Here is a 25,050-nt window from a genome sequence, read left to right on the forward strand (position 1 = left end):
TACCTTGTACACAGCAGCTGACGTCAGGCCTCGGGCTGAGCACTCAGCTCCCCCAGCCGGGACCAGCTCCTTCCCCTGAGCCCTGGAAGGTGCAGCAGGCCCCACAGTCGGGGCTCGGGCAGGCTCTTGCCGCGGTGGTCCAGGTTGTTGCTCGGAGTCCGAAGCCGGTTGCTCCACTGGCACATCGATGACCTCCATGGCCGGTGGTGGGGCCCGTTCGGCCTCCAGGGCTCCCAAGGGTGCAGGTGGCTCTTCCAGCTCAGGCCAGGGATTCAGAGGTGTGACCGCCACGTGTCTTACCTTGTACACAGCAGCTGACGTCAGGCCTCGGGCCGAGCGCTCAGCTCCAGCAGCTGGGACCAGCTCCATCCCCTGAGACCCTGAAGGTGTAGCAGGCCCCACCGTCGAAGCCCTGGCGTGCTCTTGGGGTGGTTCAGGGTGTTGCTTGGGGTCCGCAGACAGAGTATCATCTCCAAGAAGACAAAGTATCATCACCAGGATGGACTTTCCACGTCCCTCTCAAATCAAGGACACGCTTCCCACCGCTCAACGTGTGTGAGTGCAAGAGCCCTGGGAGGTCTCCCCAAACTGCAGTCCATGGGGATGGGGTGTGAGCCTATCCAGTGCTCCCGGCCCAGCAGCATGGAGGCTTGATCTGTGTGGCCCACCCTGTCCCCAACTCAGCCACCCCAGTCCTCCTCACCTCCACCCTCAAACTCCATTTGATGGAGTTTTACAAAACGGCAAAGGTAACGCTCCACACGACAGTCGAGCACTGAGCCTGGCACATATTGCCCTGTGAATTTCAGCAGCTTTGTCAGGGCAGGAAATTCTGGGGGATCGTGGAAGTCCTCCTCATAGTAGTCCAGCCAGATGGTCAGGAAGGAGGTCATGGCGCTGGGGAGGGACAGGTGGGCAGAGGCGTCAGAAGACAGGGCTCCTCACACAGAGGTGTCCCGGGGAAGCCCTGCAGGAACCGGGGCCCTCGGCCTCCAGCGTGGGGCTGTCGGAGGCCAGTGCTGCTCCTTGTCCACCTGCCACCTGGCGGTCCTACCTGCCGCAGCCCTGCTCACTGAGGAGGGGCTGGCACGAAGCCTCTGTGCATGGGAGCCCATGACCAGCAGTGTGACCATCACTGTCTTTCCCGGGGAACCTTCCCTCCTGTGGGTCTGCCCAGCCTCACTCACGAGGGGCCCCCAGGGGGTGTCCTTCCACTGACTCTAATCTCCCACGGGCGGGGGCTGTCTGGTCCGTGAGCCCTCACTGGCTCTCCTGAGCACCTGCCGTGCACCCGGGTCCAGGTGCCACCAGATTGGTGAGTGCGATGCTCCCCACACCCTCTGCTCTGGGTCCCAGGTGTGGGGCAGACAGAGGGTTGGGGGAATGGGCATGGAGGAGGTCCCTTTGGCATCCCAGTACTCTCCCACAAAGCCCGCACCCCACCCACGGCTCTCCTTTGCTCTTTCCCTGACGGGGCCTCAGACCTCTACCCTGTGACAGGAATTGAAGATGTGTGCGATGAGGGGTCCAGCAGAACCCTCCGACCCACAGCCCCCTCGTGGCCCTCCTGGAGAGGGAAGGCTCCCCTGCATGAGCCAGAGCTCACTCACATTTCCCACTGGTCCCGGATTCCTTCCTTCTTGCAGGAAGCTACGATGCATCGATATCTAGAGGAGGGCGGGGGGCATCACATGAATCGTCCTGTGGACCCAACCTCTCCTCATAGGTGCTGTCACCCTCTGAACCCCAACTAGTCCAGAACCCTGGGGGGCCGTCAGCTCTGTGCATTGGGCCACGGGCAGCTCCTGGAGAAGTACCTGCACCCGCTGGCACTTTCTGAATGATTAAGGAATGAAAGGGCTCCGGCCAGGCCCATGGCCGATATCCAAGTGGGCCTGGGTGCCCAGGTGTCCCCGGGGACCCCTACTCCGCTCCAAATGCCCCAGGATACAGATCCCAGGTGGACTCCGTTTCAATGGCAAAAGAGGCCAGCTCAAGACCCTGGTGACGGTGGGGAGGCGGCACAGGCTTTGTCATGGGGAGAGAACGAAGACTGCTGAGCACAAGCACAGCCCCTCTAGCCGACCTGCCACAGGCCAGGCCCCGGGGGCTGCCCTACAGGATCCGACTAGGCCCTGTGTGACTCTACTCCAGTCGGAGCAGCAGCCCCAGGGGCCAGGAAGTTCAGCCACGTTCCCCAAGACTCCCAACCAGTAGGTATCCCATCCCCCTGGGCTGTGGAGGGTCAGGGAGCTCACTTTGCAAACAGCAGGTCCAGCACCTCTTCAGGGGTGCCATACTCTTCCACGACATTTAAAAAGTCAAATAGGGACAGATTGTGCAAGCGCAGCAAGGCAGGCACCAGTTCTTCTACCTCCTGCTGCAGCCGCTCCCTCCGGCTGGGGGTGGTCGGGCAGATCCGATTCCTTTTCAGGGCTGAGGCCCTTTCAGCCTGAGGTGGGACAGAGGGGACGTGCAGCCTGCACTGTAGCCTCCAGACCACCTGGGAGTTGGAGCGCAGGCCAAAGCCCGAGCTCTCAGTGGCTGCGGGGGGACGGGGGGGGGGGGCAGAAGTGCCCACAGCAGGAACTCAGGGCTTGACACCTGCAGCTCAGTCACTTAGCATCTGACTCTGGGTTGTGGCTCAGGTCATGGTCTCAGCATCCTGAGATCCCGCCCCTGGCAGGCTCTGCCCTTGGGGCAGAGTGTGCTTGAGGAGACTGTGTCTCCCTCTTCTGCTCCCTGCTCTCTGTCTGTCTCCTAAACGGACAACCTATCCAGTAAAGAAATAATCTTAGAGGATAAATTAAAAAAAAATATGGATCAATGCAAGGATCTCAAGTGGAAGGGGTCAGTATCCCAGGGCCGCTTGTCAGCTGAGTATTGACAGCACCTCCCTGCATTAACGGCTTCACCCCTTGAATTTGACCACACGTCCCTGTCTCCAGGTGCCCACACGGAGACCTTTCCTTGGGTGGGAGGGCCCAGGGCCTGAGGGTTGCAGGATGTTCAGCGCCGTACTGTGATTTGGCAACAGAAGGGAATCGCATCGAAGTCCGGCATCAGTGAAGGGCTCAGTGGCTGTGGGAACCAACTGGCCTTCTGACATGTTGTGCAGCACACGAGGCCCCTGTGCCTGACCCCGGGAGGGGGGGCAGGGATGTGCTCCTTCAAAACCTAACTGCAGAGCGATAGACATAATACAGTGAGCCCCGTGTCCCTTTGGGGAAAAGTCTCCCAACTCACCAGGACTATGCTCCAGCCTTGGAGAAGGTAGGAAAGGACGTCAGGCCAATGGGGCCTCCTGGGAGCACCAGTTAGGAGAAAGCATAGCACAGTGCAAACTACTGGAGACCGCGTGCGATGAGACATGGTGTGTCTCTTTTTCAAAAGTTTTTGTGGGCAGCCCGGGTGGCTCAGTGGTTTAGCACTGCCTTCAGCTCAGGGCGTGATCCTGGGGACCCAGGATCCAGTCCCACATCAGGCTCCCTGCATGGAGCCTGCTTCTCCCTCTGCTTGTGTCTCTGCCTCTCTCTCTCTGTCTCTCGTGAATAAATAAATAAAATCTTTAAAAAGAGTTAATTATAAAAAAAAGTTATACATTCATGACACACACACACACACAGAGACAGTGGGGGGGGCAGACACACAGAGGTAGAAGCAGTGCCCATGCAGAGAGCCCGAGGTGGGACTTGATCCCGGGTCTCCAGCATCAGGGCCTGGGCAGAAGGCAGGCGCTAAACCACTGGGCGACCAGGCATCCCCTGAAGGCTCTATTCTGATATTCCTACAATTCTGTGCACAGGGACTCTGCATGCATCTGGCCCAGGCAGGGGCAGGGCCATGGGGGCAAGTTTGGGGAGGAGGGGAATCCAGACTCCTGTCGCAGCAGAAGTCTAGGGGGCAGCGCAGGGGAGCAGAGGCTGGCTTCTGGGACCCGGGGCCCTTCCTGCTCATCGGGGCCCTGGGTGTCGGGTGGCCCCAGCCCCTGCACTCACTTTGAACCCTTGCAGGCCTCCGTTAGATGTGTTGGGCTCCTTCCAGATCACCACCGGTGTGTCGGGGATGTCCTCTTCCTCCTGCCTCCGCCGCCTCCCGTTGTCCCATGTGCAGCTCTCTATGTCCCGTGTGGAGTTCTGTATGTCCCGTGTGGAGCTCTGTATGTCCCGTGTGGAGCTCTGTAAAGACAGTGTGGGGCAGCCAGGCAGGAGGCCTCAGCGTCCGGTCTGGCCGTCTCGGTCGGGCCGCACACCCAGCTGACTCCATTGCAGACACACCACAGCACAGCGGGCACACACCTCCCCCAAGGAGAGCAAAGGGATGCGGCTGCAGGGCCTTGGGTTAACTCCGAGTCGGGTAAGAGGGCACCTCAGGAATCCTGTTTCCACCCTGCCCACCGTGACCTCAGGGTGACCCTGAAGGGATCACCGGGGAACCTGCTGCCCTGCACGGTCCTCCATCCTGGATGCGACCTGCCCACACATCCCTGGTTCCCTGAAGAGGAGGGGATGGGGCTGCCCCGGATGGCTGGCACAGGTGGCCTGGCCTGGCCTGGCCTGCTCTGTATTACCCTACGGCGCCTCCTGAAAAACTCCCTGAGGCGTTGAGTTTGACGGTGGCACCAACGTCTCCAGCATTCGAAGCAGCCGCATCCCTGGGGTTCCTGGGGTTCATCGGAACTGGGAAAGTGATTAGGGAACATCTTTCAGTAGCAGAAGTCTCCTGAAAGTGAGCCTGAGGTGGGGCTGCACTAGAATGTGGGGGGCGGGTGCGGGGTTCCTAGTTCTGTTGGCCTCTGTTGTGAAAGAAGTGACCTCACTGCCTCGGACCCCCTCCCTGAGTCCACTCCTGGAGGAAGCTTCAGGAGCAGCGCTCGGGGCTGCCGATGGTCCCCCCGCCGCCGCGGGCAATGGGCTGTGTGCACACAGTGACACAAGCGCACCCCTCTCCACAGGCCCCAGGGAAGGGCTGTGTGCAGCCAGGGCCCCAGCCTGGAAACGCACCTGGGGTCAGACACAACTTTCCATTCTTCCCAGGTTTCCACCCCAGAGAAGCCGTTGTGCCCATCGGGGATGGCCTGCCTTGTCTGTGGGTTAGGGATTATCCTAGCAGGTGCTTCCTCCAGACGTCCCCAGGCCACTGTGGTATCATATCTATGATATTCGGGGCGGGTGTCCCATGCAGGAAATACCTCCCACCACATGTTCTTCCTTGGTGTGTACATGCGTCCAGGCCCACAAGGTCCCTGTGTGCACACTCGTGGGCACCGGTACCCTCATTCTGGAGGCCCAGAAGATGACAGTCCCACAGGGGCAGGGATGGGCAATAGCCTCCCAAGATCCTAGGGTCCTGAATCCAAGGCAAACCCTACAGTAGGTGTGGGAGTCTTGGCGTAGAAGGTGTGAGGCTGTCACGTGAGTGCCCCACGGCGACCGTCCCCGCGGCTACCGCCCCCGCGCTGTCCCGTCCACTCTCCGAGAGCCAGGCCGCATGGCGAGGCGCGTGTGCCTCTGGGACCCCCTCCTCTGCCTTTTGCTGGGACGGCATTTCTTCATCCGTGGCTGTCCCGGGCATTGTCGGGATGGCGTTAGTGGGGCGGGAAGAAATACGCTTTGTCGCGTAGCCAGGCCGGGCATCCAGGGAGTCAGCCGGGTTCTGCTTGAAGGAATTGCACGTGCTTGGCCTTGCGCCTTGGCGTCCAGGTGCCCCATGCCGAGGGGCCTTCGAGGGAAGAGGTGCGCGTCGCCTGGACACCGCGGGCCGGCCGTGTCCACTTCTCAGCCAGCCTGTCTCGTCCTGTCAGGCAGCGGGATGAAGACTTAGGGACCCTTGGTCGGGGTAGGAACGGCGTGGGGTTGGGAGGCTGCGCTGGTGGCTGTAGCACCCCTGTGCCCACGTCTCAGCAGCTCAGAGGGGTGGGTGCAGCCCCGCAGGGCGGGCTTAATTCACAGGGAGCACTGTCAGCATCCACACTCGGAGCTGAGAAGTGGCGGCAGCAGCGTTGTCTGGGGAACAAGAAAGGGGAGAGAGAGAGATGCAAACGAGGAGGCTCCGAAGCGTGGACGGGTGTGGAGGTGCGGCTTCCCGGAGCCGGGCAGCGCCCTCGGGGACAGGGTGGGGGCTCTGCGGGCAGTCGGTCCCTGTGCCAGTGGTGGCGGGTCTGCGCCCGCACCAGGGTTGGGGGCGGGAGAGGCCCCGGTGAGGCCAGCGTGCATCCAGACACTGGAGCCTCTGCCCTCGAGGGGGAGCTGCGCTGGGGCAGGCGGGCAGGGCCAGGCAGGAAGCACAGGTGCGTCTCCCAGAGGGTTCGGAGGCTCCCCCTCGCGACGGCATCTTCTCGTGTCCCCGGCCACGTCCCAGCCATCAGAGCACCGGGCACCACGTGCCACGAATCCGCCTGCGGTTCACATCGCGTCCTTTGTCAGCATGTGATGTACACCCCGTCGCGCGTCACCCCTCGTGTCACAGCCCGTGCTGTCTTATGTGACGTCGCTTGGGGCTCACGCCCAGCAGCTCTCACGTTACGGCCACATCAGTGTGGAGCATGGCCTGGGTCACGTCCTGTGTCGTTCTGGGACCTCCTGGGCCAAAGTGAGGTTGTGCAGGGGGAGGTGCGGGGAGGCAGGTGTCCACTCCCCCGTCAGCCAGTCAGGGGCGCGTCCCCGGCAGGGCCTCGCCAGGCTGCCGCCAACGGCTCGTGCCGTTGATGTCCCTGAGGGCGGTACACTGGCCGCCCCTGCTGGGAGCCTCCTGGGGGGACCTGGTGCCCCCGCTGCCCCCAGGGCTCCTTGGGTGGAAAGGCGCCCGGAGGCGTGCTTGGGACGCCTGGCTGCTCATGCGGGCTCTGGGCCTGCCCTGGTGCGCCCCACCATCGCTGCACCTGGGCAGCCTCGGAGGGATTTCTGTGACGATCTCTTGGCTGCCCCAGCCCGGAGTTCTGCACCTCCCCTCGGCGTGGCTGCTTCTGTGCCATGTGGAGAGGTGGATCGGCCACCTGTCTGCCCCTGCTCCGTTCACTCGGGGCAGTGGGGGCCCCTTGGCTGTGTCTCCTGTCCGCTGAGGCTGAGCTCCAGGCTCCCCGACCCTGTAGGCCCTGAGACCCCGCCTTGGCTTCGGAGGCCGCCCACCCCGGGGCCAGTGGGCATCTTCCTTGGCCTCCAGGGCTGCCGTCTGGGTCGGCTCCGGATCCCCACAGCGTGGAATCCCACGCTTCCATGGCCTCCTGGGATTCCAGGGCCCGGTCTCTGTCTCCACAAACTGGGAGTGTGTGCTGGGCGCCGTCCCGGTTGTGGACAGGGGCGAGGGCCACCAGAGCCACAGCTCGGAGCCGGCCTCCTGCCCACGATGAGCCCCTCTTCCCTTCTCCGGGGTCCCCAGCGCAGGGCGCTGCTTGTGTGCGTCCACCGCATGGTGGGCCTCACGCAGGGACGGGCTCCTGGGGGGCCACTCCTGGCCTGCCGGTGGCCTCCCTCACCTGCAGCACCACCCCCGTCTGACACAGAAACGTGCACAAACGTGTGTATTTGTGTTTAGCCTGGAACTCTGTTAGCACGAACCTTACCCGAGAAGAAGCGAGGAGCAGTGGCCAGGGCGGGTGTCTGGCCTCTGGCCGGGCTGTGTGCTGCTGTGCGTTGGGCCCGCGGCACCCGGGGAGGACGGCGGCTTCCTTCTGGGCAGGGCCTGTCAGTCTTCTCCCTCGGAGCCCCGAAGGCGCAGCATCCCCGAGGCCCCGCCGCGGCCCGGATGGCTAGAGTGAGCTGTGGGCGACCGGCAGGAAGGTGGTGCTTGCAGACGCCCCTCGCCAGGCCGCGGAGTGGTCGGCTCCAGCTGGGGGTCCTCGGCACACGGGGGAGACCCAGAGCCGGGGGCTGGTTTGGGCCGGTTGTACGATTCTTACAACATCTGCTGCAGACCCTGTGTGCAGTTCCAGGGTGCTCAGGGTTGGGGATGCTGCTCCCTCGCCCTGAGGGTGTTGCCTCTCTGGCAGTACACCCAGTCGGGGTGCAAACGCGAGAGTCCCTGGACTTGTGAGCTCAGGACAGGCGTGTGAGGGGCTGGGTGTTTGCTGCCCCTGCATGAACACGGTCACGGTTATGGACGACCTCTCCTCAAGGGCAGGTGGGTGCAGGCCCTGGCCGCCAGGGTTCTGAGCGCTCCTGAGGCTGGGGGGTGGTGGAGGTGGCGGGAGGACATGTGTGTTCCTGGTGCAGCGGGTGGGGGCGATCTTGTGCTCCACTCCATGGGAGGCAGGTTCGCGTCGGAGTAACAGGCGGGAATCTTGGCACACTCTGTGTTCAAGACCGTGCAGGGCACTGATGTGGAAGCAGAGGCCCAGGGCTCCCTCCTTGCGGGGTGGGCGCTGCTGCTGGGGTTGGGGGCTCTCCGGTCGGGCCGGCCCTTGTCCTCTGCTGGGTCCCCATCAGCCGGAGCCTCAGTGCCCCCCTCCGCGGCTCCTCTGCCCCGGCCCCTGAGGCTGCAGAGCGTCGGGTCGCACAGCCACCAGCAAGCGGGTACCGCTGTGGTGCCAAGGAGACGTTAGCCGGACACGCTTTGCCCCGGCTCTGGTGTTTGGGGTTACATCTCCGTGAGACCTTCCCTGACGCGCCTTTTACTGAGAAGTGAGTGTCCCGGTGACTGCATCTGTTGGCAGATGTTTGAGGCAGAGCTTTCCAGAGCAGGTGAGGGTGTGTGGGTTGTGGGATTTGGTGGGCGACTGGCTGGGGTGCTGCGTGCCACTAGTGGGTCCCCGCCTCCCCGTCCCTGGGCCCCCTCCTGGCTGCAGAGGCGGAAATGTTAAAAACGCTCAAATGGACCGTGTCCTGCTTTTCTCATTCAGGTTTCTCTGTCTTCCTTTCTGTTTGCAAATTTCAAAAACAAAAAACAAAACAATTAAAAAAAAACCCAACCCAAATTTTAACCTCATTTTGTTTGTCTTGGCGCCTCTCGTTGGAGGTTGGGAAACGAGTGATAAAGTTAAAATTGAGAGAAACTACGTTCATCACGTGTAAAAGTCAATAGGTATCGAGGACACATCCGTTCAGACTCCCAAGTAACCCGTGGTGGCACGCGGACTTCTGGACGTGCACCGGGGACCCCGGACCCGACGCGAAACACTGTGGTTCTGGGGGCTGGGCCCTCGGTGGTACAAGGGGGCGCGGTGATTGGCGTCCCGCCACAGAAGGCTGGGCCAAGGGGGACGTGGTCCTCACGGGCTGGGGGAGGGGTTTCCTGCAAGGGCAACCGGCACCCAAAGGCCCTGGAGATGGGCCTGGGGGATGGAGGTGAGGGCCTGGGAGGACTCCCTGGAGGCTGCGTCTCAGCTGGCCCAAGTCGTACTAGGCAGAAGGTGGGCACACAGGAATCAACCGCAATTTTGAAGCAGGAGGGAGGTTGGTCTCTGAGCTCACGGGCCCCCTGCTGCGCTGGGCGGGTGGGGGTCTGCCCCGGGCTGGGCGCTGGTGGGTTTGGCTCCAGGGTGGCGGCCTGGTGGCCCTGCATGTCTGTGGTTTCCCTTGTGGCAGACTTGCTAACCACGGGGCCACCGTGTCCTCGGCCATGGCTCGGCCTCCTGGTGTGGTTGGGCTTTGCTGCTCATGCGGAAGGCCCGTTGCACACACCTGCTGTGGGGGCCCCCTGTGGACAGACCAGGGTGGCAGAGGGGCTGGTCACCTGGCTCAGTGTTCCCTCTGGCACCTGACTGTGGCCGTGTGTCCCAGAGCCGGGCGGGGACCCCATGCTCCCACCTGTCCGGGCTCCCCTCACGGGTGTACTCTAGGGCCCAGCTCATGCCCGTGACCTGTTTCTTGCAGGTCGGTGGCCAAGGCCACTGAGGTGGACCTGAACTTGCATGTGGGGCTGCACACCGGCAGGATCCTCTGCGGGGTCCTCGGCCTGCGCAAGTGGCAGTACGACGTGCGGTCCAACGACATGACCCTGGCCAACGTCATGGAGGCTGCCGGCCTGCCCGAGTGATTCGAGGGAAGGTGATGCGCTCCAGGCCAAAGGACTGGTGCAGCTGCTTCTCGGAGCCACATGGGAGGGGCCTGTGGGGGGCCCCCAGGACCCCCGGCCTCTGCAGGAGCCGCAGTGGACAGAGAGGAGGTCTGAGGCTCGGACCGCCTGGTGCTGTCGCTTCTCTCTGCTCATCCCCTGTGCTCACCCATGTCGGGGTTTACTGGTGGGGTTTTGGGGGGAAGCTTCCTGCCCATCTCGCTCAGGCCCTGCGTGGCTGCAGTTAGGATGACGGGCTCCGCTAGCTTCCTGGGTGCATCTGCCACCTGCCCGGCCTGGGTTCCCATGTCCTGAGGGCCCCTGGCGGCTTCCCTTTCTTACCACGTTCTTGTGCCTCTGTGTGCCTGCGTGAGTGTCCATGCGTGTGCATGGCCGTGTGTGCATGAGAACGCATGCCTGTGCACTTGCGTGCCGGTCCTTCCCTCTGTCCCTGTCGTCTGATGTCGCTGCTGGATTGCTGCCCTTCCTGGAGCAGAGGGCCGCGTCCCTGAATCCTGGCCCAGCCCCTGACCCCTGAACCTCTGCAGTGCGGGATGCCTCCCAGGTGGGGCCGTGGGCACCTGCCAACTCTGGTCCTTTGTTTGCCAGGGACAGCGGGTCTTGGCCTCCCACCTTTGGGGTCGCCCCCGGGGTGGAGATGGGGAGTGACAAGGCCCAGGGTTCCGAAGTGCGGGGGACAGGCACCAAGGCCGGGCAAGCATGCCACCTGGACAGCTGGGGAGGAGGCTGTTGGGTGACCCTTCCAGGCAGGCCCTTCTGCCCACGGGCACTGTCCCCACTGACCCCCAGGGTCCATGTCCCCGTTGAGATGGAGTCTCTCACTGGCCCTGTGTCCCGGTCGTTCATGTCCAGGACTGAGTCCTGTTCAGGGGCCCTCATGTGTGGCCAGGGCTGGCTCTCTCGGTTTTCTGGACGAATGGTTGTAGCTATGACTTTGGTGCCTCTTTTCCACTCTGTATTATTATTACTATAATTATTATTATTATTATTACTACTACTACTATTATTATTAGGTTTAATTATTTATTTATGAGAAACACAATGAGAGAGAGACAGAGACACAGGCAGAGGGAGAAGAAGCAGGCTCCCTGCAGGAGCCCGATGCAGGATTCAATCCCGCGACCCTGGGGTCACGCCCTGAGCTGAATGCAGACGCTCAACCGCTGAGCCCCCCAAATGCCTGTCGTACGTGTGTGCGCTCAGGGCCGCTGTGAGTCAGCGTGGGCATCGTGCTGTTGTACAAGCCCGCGGTCGTGGGTCTTGACCAGGAGACAGGTTAGCTTTCTTATGCTTAAAGTGAACCCAGAGAGCAGGCAGGTGGGGGCCCACGTGGCAGCTTCATGATCACCTTGAGCCAGACCCGTGACCCTGTTCCGGCCTGCCTGCCTGCCTGCCTGCCATCATCGCCACGTGGCCCAGCCGGGATGCTGGGGCTCCGGTCATTGCATCCTCATTTCAGCTGGCGGGAAGGACGCAGAGCAGGCAAGTCCATGTCGGCCCCCAAGCTGGGTCTCCTGCCCGCACAGCCCCGTTCCCCCCATGTCCCCGCAAGGCCTGGTGGCGAGCAGAGCGGGTCCGGGTCACCTCCTGCCCTGGGTCAGCCGGCCCAGCCCGGCCTCCCGACTTCCCGCAAGGGCCTCTTGCTCCCAGCGGCTCTGCCTCACCTGGGTCTCTGCGTGGATTCCGATGCTTCCCGCGGGCAGCACGCCGTGCCCCCCATCGTTGTGGGTCACAGACCGGGAAGCTGGAGCAGAGAGGTCAGGGGTGCCCTCAGGGCTGCACAGCTGGCCCGCACCCAGGGCTCTGCACCCAGGCCTTGAGCCTGCCCTCCGGCAGGTCAAGAAACAGGCCCAGGCGGCCAGAGTCTGCACCAAAATGGGCACGTTTCCTTGTGACCTTGGCTCTGACTTGTTTTCCGAGGAAACATGATTGTTGTGGAAAGTCCAGGGAAGAACGACAAAGAGGGAAAGCGAGGCCTCGCCACGGGGCACGGGAGCTGGGGGGGCGCAGTGGAGGTTCTGCCCTCGAAGGAGCCGGGCCCGGGAGGAGCACGGTTGCACTCGCTGCTGGTCGCGTGGGAGCAACCTGCCCAGCAGGGGTCGTGGGTGACGGCTCTGTCCCAACCCGTTCCACTTTCTCGCCGCGTTCCGGAGGGGGGCAGTGATGCACCACCCTGGCCGCACGCACGTCCACAGTGGCGCCACGCAGTGTGCACACTGGGGCCCTCGGCAGGCTCCCCGAGGTCGCAGCTCCCCAGGACGTGTGCACCTGAGCTAGAGACGGGCACCGCTGGATGGTGCGTGTAGCTGTGCCCCGGGTCATCCTGGAGGCCACACTTGGGGCCCGGAACGTTCCCTCACACCACGATCCCCCTTCTGCTGTGCCACACTGCCCGCTCCCACCCCCCGGGCCCCCCACGGAAGGCTCTCTGTGCTGACCTAGCACTGAGGTCATCCTGGACGCGTGACCCTGGCTCCTCCTCCCTCGGGACGGAGCCCCGGGTCGCCCGTCCCCCGTGGCCGGCTGGCATTCCACGGGGCGGGCGGGCCACCGTTTGCGGGACCCGTTGAAGGACGTTTAGCTTGTTCCCGACCGTGACTGTTAAAAATAAAACCGCAACATTCGCTCGCGTTCTCTTTCGTGAGGACGTAAATGCTTATTATCTGGGACAGACGCCCAGCTGTGCCGCGGATGGGACTTGTTTTTGGTTTTTGGTTTTTTTTAAGAAACCGCCAAACTGTTTCCGGAAAGACCGTCCCATACCACGTTCCCGGCAGCCCCGTGTGCGAGACGCAGCTTCTCTGCATCCAGCCAGCTTTGTGTGGTCTCTTTTTAGAAAAATTTGGCTGTTCCAACACATGTTTAGTGACTTGCGTTTATTGGCATCTCCCAGGTGGCTCGTCATGCCAGCCACCTGTTCAAGTCCTTGTTTCTGTCCATATATTTTCTCTTCTTTGTTGGCAAAATGTCTGTCTGCTTTGTAATTGCAGTGGTTTTGTTTTTCTTGGGTACTGTTGACTTTTCGGAACTCTCGATCAATCCGGGATCTGATCCTACTGTCATACATGTGGCTTGTCTTTTTGTCCCGTTCACAGTGTCTTTTCCAGGACAGAGGTTTCAAATTTCAAAGATGTCTGATTTACTGATATTTTTTCCTTATGGACTGTGTTTCTGGTGTTCTAAGAATTTTCGATGTAGCCGAAACCATAAAGATGATCATGTTTCTTCTAAAAGTTTATACTTATATGTTTTCTGGTTAAACTTATGGTGCATTTTGAGTTAATCTTTTATAGATACATATATTTTATCACAATTTTAAATTTAAGTTAGATTTGCCAACATACAGAATAACACCTAGTGCTCATCCCGGCAAGTGCCCCCCTCCGTGCCCATCACCCAGTCACCCCCACCCCGCACCCACCTCCCTTTCTTCCACCCCTTGTTCGTTTCCCAGAGTTAGGGGTCGCTTGTGGTTTGTCTCCCTCTCTGATTTTTCCCACACATTTTCTCTCCTTTCCCCTTTATTCCCTTTCACTATTTCTTATATTCCCCATATAAGTGAAACCATATTTCTCCGATTACTCACTTCACTCAGCATAATACCCTCCGGTTCCATCCACATCGAAGCAAATGGTGGGTATTTGTCGTTTCTAAGGATTGTGGAATATTCCATTGTATACAGAGACCACATCTTCTTTATCCATCATCTTTTCGTGGACACCGAGGTCCTTCCACAATTTGGCTCTTGTGGACATTGCTGCTAGAAACCTCAGGGTGCAGGTGTCCTGGCGTTTCCCTGCATCTGTATCTTTGGGGTAAATCCCCAGCGGGTCGTCGGGCAGATCTATTTTTAACTCTTTGAGGAACCTCCACACAGTTTTCCAGAGTGGCTGCAGCAGTTCACATTCCCACCAACAGTGCGGGAGGGTCCCCCTTTCTCCACATCCTCTCCAACATTTGTGGTTTCCTGTCTGGCCAGTGTTCTCCATTCTCACTGGTGTGAGGTGGGATCTCGTTGTGGTTTTGATCTGTATTTCCCTGATGGAAATACAGTGATGCGGACAGAGCATTGTCTCATGTGCTTGTCGGCCACGTCTATGTCTTCCTCTGTGAGATTTCTGTTCATGTCTTTTGCCCATTTCAAGATTACATTGTTTGTTTCTTGGGTGTTGAGTTTGATAAGTTCTTTTTATAACATGTGAGGTTTAGGTCGAGATTTCCTTTTTTGCACAGGGATGACCAGTTGGTCCAGCACCCTTTGTTGACAAGACTATCCTCTTCCATTGAATTACTTTTGCATTTAGTCAAAAATCATTGACCATACTGGTGTGAGGCAGTTTCTGGACTCTCTATTCTGTAGATCTCTGTGTCTCCCCTGTCACCAGCGGTGTACTGCTCCCACCATGGTAGGTAGCTACACAATCAGTCTTAACCTTGGGTTGAGTGATTTTGAGAAAAATGAGCTATTCTCATCCCCTTCCCTTTCCATTTATATTTAAGATAAGCCTGTCTATCTATGAAAAAATTCCTGTTAGGATTTTGATAAGAATTACATTAAACCCATGCACCGCGGGGCACCTGGGTGGTTCATTGGTTGAGCATCTGTCTTCAGCTTAGGCCCTGACCCGGGGTTCTGGGATGGAGTCCCACACTGGGCTCCCTGCATGGAGCCTGCTTGTCCCTCTGCCTGGGTCTCTGCCTCTTTCTCTGTCTCTCATGAATAAGCAAATAAAATCTTTTTTTTTTAAGGACCTGTGCACATCAATATGAGGAGAATCGACAGCTTTACTGTGTCCTGTCTTCTTATCGATGAGCACGTGTGTCCCTCTGTTCATTGAAATCTTTGATTTCTTTCATCAGTATCATCTAGTCTTCAGCATACAAGTTGTGTATGTGTTAGATTTGTAGCTAGTACTTCGTTTTTCTCCATGAGTACATATGGCACTGAATTTTAACTTTGGTCTTCACATGCTGATTATTAGTTTAAGAAATACACTTATTTTTAGAGAGAGAGAATGAGAGTGCACAAGCAGGGGGAGGAGCAGAGTTGCTCCAGGACGAGTATTTCACCAGTGCCGTTGTGCTGGCGCTCATCCTCACCGCCCTGTTCGGCCTCGTCTAGCTTCCCATCATCCCGCAGTAAGTGTGACGGGCCTGGCCGTCGGGGCAGGATGGCGCTGGAGGTCCTTCCTCGTCTGCTCGTTGCCCCCGTGGTCCCTGGCACCGGGACCGCACGAGCCACATCCCGTTGTCCCCTGGTTGCAGTCAGCCATCAGGCAGGCCCTCTCTGGCACACATGTTGGTCGCTCACGCTCAGGTTCTCATGTGTCGTTTACACAGTTCTAAGACACAAGATATTTTCAGCGCCTTTCCATCCGCCCAACGTGTACCCTTGACTTCAGGACAGATTTCGAGGGACGTTGATTTCTAGGTGCACGTCATCTTCAGATGTGTTAAAGTGAGAAATAGTGGCCTCTGGAAAGGAAGAGAAACGTAGTAATTTAGTAATAATCAGTTACCCAAAGTCAAGGAGAGTTTGGCAGTGTTTGTTTTCAGGAGGAACGTCCACTTTCCTTCCAGAGAGGCCAGTTTCTTAGACACCCTGGTGGAGTGGCTCTCCTTTGGTTTCCAGAGTTTCCAGAAAGCACAGGAAGCTGCTCTGTCCCCAGATGCTATAAACAGGGCTACCACCTGATGGCCCCGTGTGGGAATTGAGCTTTTCCTAGAAAATCTGCTCCCAGATGACTTGGCCCAGGAGGGCAGTGCCCAGCGCTAGGTCCTCCATGAGGGAGGACCTCTCCATGGGCCTCGCTGGTTAGGAGTTGGGGGGAAGACAGAAAGGGACTTGGTGGAGAGGTCGGGGGTTGGAATCGTGGGCATTTATCGGGCACACCTTGCTTGGCCCCAGCCCGCAGTTTTAGGGGCTTTTCAGGAAGAAGCCAGATTCTGCTGGCTGGCACTCCCAGGGGTTTATGGCCTCTAAGGGTTTTTGTGGATTTGGCCGTGATGTCACGTTTGTGACAATTTTGCTGGGATGTGAATTCCATCAACACTGACTCCCCGCACCCCCCGATACTCGGGGGCTTCACATGTGTGGCCGGTGGGTTTGGACATCCCAGACAGGCAGGCATGTGCACGAGTGTTCCTGGGAAAGGGTCCCGTCAGTGCGAAGCCAGGTCTGAGAGGGTGGTCCTCACCGCCCCCCCCATGGGGGGCAGGGTCTCCCCATGTAGGTCCTTACTGGTGGGGTTTTGGGGGAAGCTTCCTGCCCATCTCGCTCAGGCCCTGCATGGCTGCAGTTAGGATGACGGGCTCCGCGACCTCCCTGGGTGCATCTGCCACCTGCCCGGCCTGGGTTCCCAAGTCCTGAGGGCCCCTGGCAGCATCCCTTTCTTACCATGTTCTTGTGCCTCTGTGAGTGTCCATGCGTGTGCATGGCCGTGTGTGCACGAGAATGCGTGCCTGTGGACGTGCATGCCGGCCCTTCCCTCCCTCCCTGTCGTCTATGTCGCTGCTGGATTCCTGCCCCTCCTGGCAGCACAGAGCCGCGTCCCTGAATCCTGGCCCAGTCCCTGACCCCTGAACCTCTGCAGCGCGGGATGCCTCCCAGATGGGGCAGTGCGCACCTGCCGATTCTGGTCCTTTGTCTGTTTGCCGGGGACAGCGGGTCCTGGCCTCCCACCTTGGGGGTCGCCCCCGGGGTGGAGACGGGGCAGTGACAAGGCCGGTGGTTTTGAAGGGCAGGGGACAGGCACCGAGGCTGGGTCAGCATGCCAGCTGGGCAGCTGGGGAGGTGGCTGTTGGGTGACCCTGCCGGGCAGGTCCTTCTGCCAGGGGTCCGCGACCCTGAGCAGGGCCGGCGAGGAGGATGACAGCGCCCCGTGGTTCCTGTGGGCCCGCGTCCTAGCCCTGGCATGTTTTCTGTACCCGGCGAGGCGGTGTGTCCGGCCCTGTGCACTCCGCTGTGCTCAGTGGCCCCGAGGCCTGGGTCCCAAGACACCGGATCCCTGTATGTCACCGTGCGCTGTGGACTGAGTGCGGGGGAGCTGGTGCCCGGGCAGCGGAGGGAGTGGAACCGGGCTGCCCGCAGTGTGGACGGTGTGACAGGCGCTCATTGGGTGCCCAGGGTCGGAGGTGACCGAGGCCAACCCCCGGCGGCTCGCTGGCGCTCTCGTTTCCGCGGAGCGTTGTGTGGCGCTGACACGTGGGCGGTGGGATCAGAGCTGTCCTGCGTGAGTGCATCCAGGACTCATAAGTCCCTGCCCGGCCGTAGGACATCCGGGAGCGGCTAGCGCCCGCCGCATATGCCCTTCAGTGAGTAGAGCGCGGAGGGAGGGCCAGACTGGAGGGCCACAGGGGCCGATTGTGTCCCCCGTTCAGCATCGTCGTTGGAACCCGCCACCGCTTGGCCGGTTGGCTGCCAAATGGGAACGGCGCATCCACCCCCCAGGCCGCCCCCGCCTCTGAGCTCCACCTGCACACTCCAGGCCGCCTCCCGCTTCAGCCTCCCTGCACTCCGGGCACAGCTTGCTGAGCGTCGGCCGGTGGCCCTCCAGTCACCAGAGGCCACCAGAGGCCAGGCCTGGGCAGTGCCCCCAGGGGCTCCTGATGTCCACAGCAGGAGGAACCCCTTTCCCCCCGTTTCCTGAGCGAATGGGTGAGCTGCGTGTGCCTTGTCGGCCGGGCGAAAGTCCGCAGGCACATCTCAGTTCCGGCCGGGAGTGGACACGAGATTGGACAGGGAGGTAGGTGGCCAGCGCCAGGTGTGAGCAGTCGGGGCTGGCGCCGCTGCAGGGGGCTCCTCTCCCCGAGATCTGGGGGCCCAGTGTGTCTGCGCGGCGCGGGAGCCTCAGGCTCAGTTATCCCGAACGGAATCTGGAACCGAGGCTGTGCCATGGGAGCCCCGTAGGACGCGGAAGGCCAGCTGGTGGGGACAGGAGGGTCGGGACTTCCCCAGAGGGCCGGCCCTGGCTGGCTGCGGGTCTCGTCAGCGTCTTGTGCCGGGTCCCTGCGGTCTTTATTTTAGTTTTTGTTTCGAATTTCACGAGTGTGAATCTAAAAAGAACTTTGTGCTTTTATCCATGAAGGTACGTGTTGACTATTGCAGAATGTATTTAAGCCGCCTTCGTTCTTTTAAAAAGATTTTATTTATTTGAGAGAGAGCAAGAAAGCACAATTTTGGGGACAGGCAGAGGGAGAGGGAGAAGCAGACCTGGGGGCATCCCCTCCTTCCCACAGGAACCTGTAGCAGCAGGTTGGCGGTGCAGGTGGGTCTGAGGCCCGCTGGTCCTGAGCCCCCATCTCCCTGCCACCCCTGCCGCTGTCTCAACACCCCTGCCCCTCCACCCCTGCTCTTCTGCCTCTGGCTCCTCCTCCACTGCCCCTCCACCCCTGCTCTTCTGCCCCTGACCCCTCTGCCCCTGCCCCCTCCATTCCTGCCCCTGCTGCCTCCACTCCCCACCATCCCGTCCACCCCTGCCTCTTCTTGACCCTGTGTTCCCTCTGCCCCTGCCTCCTCCACCCCTGCCTCTTCCACCCCCCCTTCTCTACCCCCACCACCCCATCAGCCCCTGCTCCTTCTGCTCCTCTGCCCCCTCCAACCCTGCCTCCTCTGCACCCAGCGCCCCCTCTTCCTATGTTCCTCCACCCCTGTCTCCTCCACCGCTGCCTCCTCTGCCCCTTCCCCCCTGCCCCTCCTCCCCTGCCCCCTCTGCCCCTGCCTCCTCTGGCCCTGCTTTCTCTGCTCCTCCTCCCCCTTCACCCCTGCCCCCTCTGCCCCCTTCCCCTCTGCCCCTGTCCCCTCCACTCCTTGCCCCCTCCAGGTGGGCTGTCTGCCCTGGGCCTGGAGCTCCAGCCCCAACAGGACCCTGGTGGTCCTGACACCCGGCGGCCAGAGCACACTGCTGCGCACTGCACCCTGCGAGTCTGTACCCCGCGCCCTGCTCTGCGGCCTGGTGGGCACGCTCCTACTGGCCATCTTCCTGCGAGTGTCCTCCCTGCCCAAAATGATCCCGCTCCTCATGCTCACCACGTCCTACATCCTGGTCCTGGAGCTCAGCGGCTACACCCGGGCCTCGGGGTAGGTGCGCTGCTGCCGGGCCCCCCGGATACACACGTCAGGCGCTGTCTGCTTCCGCGGCTTCTCCGTGTGTCCATTTGGGCCCAGGGTCAGTGAGGCCTCGGTTCAGGCGGGAGGTGCTGCAGCCGGGCCGGTGGCAGGTGCTACTGACTGGCCTGCCCTGGGGGCACGTGGATGGGTCTTGGGCCCTCCGTACTGAAGAGGTTTACCTCCTCACCCCCCCCCAACCTCCCCCAGGGGCAACGCAGTGTCCGGGCTCAGCTTCGAGCCCATCATGGTTATCCTGCTGTTCTCGTGCACGCTGGCCCTGCACGCCCGGCAGGTGGACGTCCTGCGGCTGGACTAGCTCTGGACGGCACAGGCAAGAGGCGCTCTGTATGCTCCACGGAGGCTGGGGTGCGGCAAAGGAGCCCCTGGGGAGGGGCCATGCGGGTGGAGGGGCTAGTGCTGGGGCAGGACGGGGACCAGGGGAAGCTGAGCACAGCCGCATGAGCCCCACCTGACAGGCACAGGAGTTTGGTGGCATCCTGAGCAGTGAGCTCCCCATCCCCAGAGGCGTCCGGCAGTAGGGCTGCCACGCAGAGTGGCTCAGCCTTTGCTGTGCTGCACGGGACAGTGGGTCTCCCCAGGGTCATGGGAGTGTACAGAAAACGCTACTCTTGCACAGCCCACCCATGTTAGTAGGTGTGCGGGTGCAGGTATGCGAGCTGTCGGCCCCGAGCCCGGGGAGGGAGGGGATGACTACCGGAGGCGTGGGCTGTGCACCTGCCAGGTGACCAGCACACCGGTGCACGTCTGGGACAGCCGGGCATGCGCGAGGGGCCCCCCTCGTCCCCTGCTGTGTCCCTCGTCTCTGGATGGGGAGGCCTTCCGGCCTGCTGGACAAGTCCACCTGTGCCACTTGCAGACGTCTGGACCCTGGGTGGAGAGCCTCCCTTGGCTTCCCCGGCTAGAAGTGGGCAGGGGGCGCGCCCTAGAACAGAGTCGGTGGATGCGAGCTCTCGGGAGCTTTCTAATCCTGATGTATTACGAAGCTGCTCTCTAGCATCCGAGGCATTTAATTGTGTCTGGTCTTCATGGCAGCCCTGCCCAGGGCATGAGCCTGCAGGTGGGGAGCAGGGCAGCGATGTGAGGTGCTCGGGCCCGGGCGGCTGGTACATGGCCCAGCGGGGAGGAGCCGGGGTCTGAGTGGTGTCCGGAGCAGGGGGGCAGTCGCCTCATCCTGGGAGCCCCGTGTCCAGCCTGGGGGCCCACTGGAGGCCAGGATGCAGGGAGAGCCAGTGTTCGATGCCAGACAGGTGGAGCCCAGAGGATTGGGCGGTGAGGTCGCCCTCGCCGAAGAAGACCATGGGCTGCAGAGACCAGCACGGACACCTGGAAGTGATGTTTGGTGGCCGTGTGGGCGCCCTGTGGCCCGGTCCGGGTGACACATAAAACCTTCCAGCCTGGGTGAGGATACAGTGACTAGTTCCCCACCAGGACAGGCTTGGCGGCGGGCCTGGCGCGCAGTAAGCCCTCGGTGCGGCTGGCTGGCCTCCGGACGCCGCCTTGTTCACCTCTTGGGACGCTCCACCCGCAGGAGGCCAGTCTGATACTTCTTCTCTGGTTTTGTTAACCTGGGAAAGACAGGTCCCGGCTAAGGATGTCCGGGCAGGACGCGTGTTCGGGACCATGAAGGGTGATCCCGTTCCTCCGGGTAGATAGAGGAGGGAAGACCCGTGTGCGTGCGCATGTGCGTACCCCAGTACATAGGGGGTCTGCACACACGTCCGTATGCCGGGGAACAACATAGCCTAATTATTCTTTTCTGCGAACCGCACTGAGGTTAAAACCGCTCTCTTCACGCTTCATTCCCAAAAAGTATGCGGCTTGTTCTCCAGGCACCTGCCGTGCGGCCAGCGCCACAGGCAGAGGCTGCGGTGCCCCGTCTGGGTTGGCAGGCGCTCTTCTCGGTGCCCCTTTAGATGTTGTAAGCCCAGTGTTTGGGCCTGCCCTGGGGTTCCCCACTGACAACACCCCGGGCCCCCACCTCTCGGTGAGTTTTCCGGGGAGCTCAGTGGCAGGGAGACCCTCCACGTGTCACTGGGAAGGGGTCCTACATGCGACGCACTGACATATTTTCCCAAGGACGTGTACCGGGAAAGGCCACCTCACCTTCCTGTAAACCCAGCAAAACAAGGACATTTCTCGACTTTGCCCGCTTGCCCTGTGGGTCCCTAAGCCTGTCACGCGGACATCACGGTGTCTCACGCCATTGTGGAACAGTCAGGCCAGGCCTGGGGGCTAATTATTTACGGACCCCGGGTGGTCACAGGAGCCTGCATGCTTGAGCTTCCTCCTCGTCTGTGGCCACCGCAATGCCTGTGTGCCAGAGCCGTGTTTCCTTTGGATTCCGCAGACAATCGGGACGCCGACCTCAGTTTGGATGATAGTAGGGCAACTTGTTCCTGCACAGGGAATGCCTGTCTCGGGAGGGTGATTCCCATCGGTGGTGGCGCCGTAGTGGCGGCGCTCGGAGGGAAGGTGGCCCGGCGTGGGCCTGCCTGTCATGCGGGTACGGTTCTGTGCGTTGTTGGATTCGTTTGGCCAAAACGTGGTAAGGGGATTTGCGTCGGCGCTCATGAATAATGTAGTTCTCTCATTGTCTTTTATTCATTCATTCATTCATTCATTCATTCATTCATTTCTGTAAATTTATTTTTTATTGGTGTTCAGTTTGCCAACATATAGGTTGTTCTCTCATTTTCTAGGCCAGACAAGGCTTTGAGGTCAGAGCGAAGCAGGCCTCACCAGTGGGGACCTGTTCCTTCCTTTGCGGGTTTCTGGAAGAGTTCGTAGAATTGGTACCATTTCTTCCTCAGACGTTTCGGGAAGTGAAGCCCTTCGGCTTGGATTTGTATGTCTGTCTTTAGAGTAGGAAGGTTTTAACTAAAATGAGCTTCTCTAAAGATAAAGGGCCATAAGGCTTTCCTTCTTTTTTTTTTTTTTTTTTTTTTGAGGTAGCTTTGGGAATTTATGTCATTGCCTGAACGTTGATTTTACTATTCCCTTCTTACCCACTTTACCATTTGTAGGATTTGTGGTGACATCTCCTCTCTCCTGATGTAGGATTGTGTAGACTCTTTTTTTTTTTTTAATCAATGTGACTAGAAGTTGATACATTTTATTGATCTCAAGAAATAGCTTTTGGTCTTTTTGCCTTTCTCTGTTATTTTGAGTTTCCAATTTCATTGAATTCTACTCTGATTTTTATTTTCTTCTGATAACTTTGGGGTTAATTTCCTCATGTTCTCTAGTTTCTCAGGATGATTTGTGCTTTCTCTAACTCAGGGGTTTTAGTGTACATTTTCCTCCAAGTCCTGCTTAATTCACAAATTTTGACATTAAATGTCATTTCATTATCCTTTGGCTCAGAGATCTTTGTTGCTGTTGTTATTGTTCTTCTTCTTTCTTCTTTCTTCTTTCTTCTTTCTTCTTCCCAAGAGTTATGAAGACATACATTCTTTTGTTGAAGATTTCCCAGGGATCTTTCTGTTACTCACTTCTCCTTAGTTATACTGTGGTCAGAGATTATGCCTTGAATTCTTTTAGATTTCTTGAGAAAGAGGGGCACGTGGGTGGCTCGGTTAAGCTGCTGAACTGATTCTTGAGAATTCTATCATCCCTGTCCAATTTTGTGGCTGTTGGATGCTGTGGGTTTTTAAAATTTATTTTAATTTTTTAATTTGTTATTTTTTTCGATGGTGTGTTTCATGAATGCCAATGAGGCCACCCTGGCCGAGGATGCTCATAGGTCTTCTATGCCCTAATGGACTTTATGCCCAAATATTCTACCAATTTTTGAGAGAATGAGGTTGAAATCTCCCGTTGTACCCATAGACAGAATTTTGTGCGGTTCTACCAATTTTTCCTTCATGTATTTTGGCAATTCATTATTAGGTGCATAATAAATGTTTAGGATGAGGATGTCCTCTTGGTAAGTTGAAACCTTTGTCCCCTTTATTACTATGGAAAGAGCTGCTTTTCCCAGGTAATGTCCTTGGCTCTGCAGTATACTTTACATGATATTATATAGGTAATCCTGCTCCCTTTATATATTTTTCATCATTTTACTTTTAACTTATTTATATATTTTTACCTAAGGTGGGTTTCTCATAAGCAAAACGCAATTGGACCAATATACAATTGGGCCTTGCCTTCTTATCCAACTTATAAATCTCTGCTTTTTAAATTGAGCTGTTCAGACCATTTATAAGTAATATGATTATTGATGCATTGGATTTTAATCTTTTATCTTGCTCTCTCCTATTTGTCATGTCTGCCCATCTGTTCTTTGTGGTTTTTTCCCTCTTTTTCTGCCTGCTTTGGATTAATTTTTTTGTTATTCTATTAAAATATATAACAGCATTTAATGTTCCATGTATAATGAGTATTGATTACTTTATTAATAGTAGTAATTCATTTGTCTCTCTTTCTCTCCCTCTTTTTTTCCCTTCCTCTTTTTGTTAGCTGCATTCTTTGTTGTATTATTACTTTAGGTTTCAAGTTTTTATATAAATTCGATGGCTAACATATAGCTATTATTACTTTCAAGGGTAGTATTTAGTGATCCATCACTTACACATAATGCTCAGTGCTCATCACAGGTGCCCTCCTTAATACCCACTCCCTCTCTCCCCTCGCCTCAGCAACTGTCAGCGTGTTCTCTGTAGCTAAGAATCTGTTTCCTGGTTTGTGTCTCTCTCTTTTCTCTCCCTGTGTTCATCTCTTTCATTTCTTAAATTCCATACATGAGTGAAATTATATGGTGTTTGTCTTTCTCTGACTGACTTATTTCACTTAGCATAATACGCTCTAGCTCCAACCAGGATGTTGCAAATGGCAAGATTTCATTCTTTTTTGATGGCCAAGTGGTATTCCATTGTATATATAGACCACATCTTTTTTGTTTTTGTTTTTACGTTTGTTTTTATTAAAATTCGATTTTCCACCATATAGTATAACATCCAGTGGTTGTCCAACCAAGTGCCCTCCTCAGTCACCCAGTTACCCCCATCCCCCCACCCACCTCCCCTTCTGCAACTCTTTGTTTGTTTCCCAGAGTTAGGAATCTCTCACGGTTTGTCTCCCTCTCTAATTTTTCTCCCTCAGTTCCCCTCCTTTTCCTTATAATCCCTTTCACTATTGCTTATATTCCACATATGAGTGAAACCATATGATGATTGTCTTTCTGCAGTTGACTTTTTCACTCATCATAATACCTTCCAGTTCCTGGAGGGTATTATGCTGAGTGCAGTAAGTCAATCGGAGAAGGACAAACCGTGTATGTCCTCATTCATTTGGGGAATATAAATAATAGTGAAAGGGAATATAAAGAAAGGGAGAAGAAATGTGTGGGAAATATCAGGAAGGGAGACAGAACATAAAGACTCCTAACTCGGGGAACGAACTAGGGGTGGTGGAAGGGGAGGAGTGCGTGGGGTGGGGTGAATGTGTGACGGGCACTGAGGGGGACACTTGACGGGATGAGCACTGGGTGTTATTCTGTATATTGGTAAACTGAACACCAATAAAAATTAATTTATTTAATAAATAATAAAAAAATAAAGGAAAAACATACCTTCCAGTTCCATCCACATCGAAGAAAATGGTGGGTATTTGTCCTTTTTTTCTTTGTATTTGTCCTTTCTGATGGCAGAGTAATATTCCATTGTATACATATACATTCTTTATCCATTCATCTGTTGAAGAACATCTCGGCTCCTTCCACAGTGTGGCTATTGTGGACATTGCTGCTGTAAACATTGGGGTGCAGGTGTCCCAGCGTTTCACCACATCTGTATATTTGGGGTAAATCCCCAGCAGTGCACTTGCTGGGCCGTAGGGTAGCTGTATTTTTAACTTCTTGTGGAGCCTCCACACAGTTTTCCAGAGTGGCTGCACCAGTTCACGTTCCCACC

General features: G+C 57.8%; 2 protein-coding genes across 3 annotated transcripts in view; one reads left to right on the top strand and one right to left on the bottom strand.

Moving 5' to 3' along the window:
• Positions 1–25,050, top strand: part of LOC140599530 (uncharacterized) — a 263,170-nt gene that overhangs the window by 202,100 nt on the left and 36,020 nt on the right. Inside the window, exon 7 of the mRNA XM_072762686.1 lies at positions 9,810–9,968. The gene's annotated coding sequence lies outside the window, so the exon portion shown is untranslated. The remainder of the gene's footprint in view (positions 1–9,809; positions 9,969–25,050) is intronic.
• LOC140599793 (adenylate cyclase type 1-like) overlaps positions 1–25,050 on the bottom strand; it is a 531,081-nt gene that overhangs the window by 175,068 nt on the left and 330,963 nt on the right. The gene's annotated exons all lie outside the window — the stretch shown is intronic.

Source organism: Vulpes vulpes, chromosome 7, assembly GCF_048418805.1.
Source record: "Vulpes vulpes isolate BD-2025 chromosome 7, VulVul3, whole genome shotgun sequence".
In the NCBI taxonomy this organism is placed as follows: Eukaryota; Metazoa; Chordata; class Mammalia; order Carnivora; family Canidae; genus Vulpes; species Vulpes vulpes.